Genomic DNA, 1207 nt, shown 5'->3' with positions numbered 1-1207 from the left:
AAAATTTACATGAAAACTCCCAGTCACAGCTTGGGCCACACAAAATTTACATGCATCTAAGTTAATACGCATCAGGCCATTTAGTGAGCATAGATATTCCCCATCGATTAGATAACGGGTCAAGAGCCAGACATATCCCATCGTAAGACATTTGGATGTGCCGTCTATATACAAATTACTCCACCACAAAGAACTAAGATGGGACATCAAAGGAGGATGGGGATATATGTTGGATATGTTTTTCCCACGATTATTAAGTACCTTGAGCCAAATATGGGTGATCAATTTGAGGCCAGGTACACGGATTAGGGGGGAGAAAGTAATAAGCTAGTAAAAGAGTAAAATAAATTACATGGAATCATACATCATTATATTGGCAAGATCCTCGGACTCAAGAATGAGATTTAGAATTCCAAAAGATTATACAAAAGCTAGCTTAAACAATTGCCAGATTCCGTTACTGACCCAAATAGAATGACTAAGTCATATATACCAGCTGTAAATGCACCAAATTCGAATTGATGTTCAAGAAGGACACAATCAAGTTGCTACTGAGTCTAAGGCACGTTTGAAACGTGGTAGAACAATAAAGTTCCAAAGATAAGATCCCTCGGATACTAAAGAAAGGTGCTAATGAATCCGTGGACGAGGGAATCCTAGACATGGTCGATCCTAAGATGGACAAACTTTAAAGCCACGGCCGTGGATGAGGAAACCATAAACATTGTTGTACCTAAGGTGCCTAACAATGAGGCTTGGGACGCCAAGCTTCAGGGTACTGAAGGTCGTAATGAAACCTCAATAAGTTATGTCATGTCCGGGACACAAATAGAACAAGAGAAAGAATGTCGACATTGATGATATATTTGCATGCAGTGTAGCACTTGAGATTATGAAATGAATGAGGATCATGAACCCACGTCCATACATGAGTGCACTCAACAAATCAGAATAGATCAAATGGAAACGGGACGTGGAGTTAAGTTCATTAAGAAAAGAGAGGTTTTGGTCCCATAGTTCGGACGCCTCTAGATGTGAAACCAGTTGGAAAAAAATGAGTCTTTGTGAAAGAAATGATACATGGCGAGATAGCAAGATATAAGGCACGGCCATATGCACAAGGATTCCAAAAACACCAGGAATCAATTATGAGGAGAAATACTCCCCTGTGGTGGATGCAACAAACATTTAGATTCCTAACAAGTCT

This window comes from Brassica oleracea, chromosome C6 (assembly GCF_000695525.1).
Source record: "Brassica oleracea var. oleracea cultivar TO1000 chromosome C6, BOL, whole genome shotgun sequence".
NCBI lineage: Eukaryota > Viridiplantae > Streptophyta > Magnoliopsida > Brassicales > Brassicaceae > Brassica > Brassica oleracea.
The sequence above is the reverse complement of the archived record's forward strand: the minus strand, read 5'-3'. Positions refer to the sequence as shown.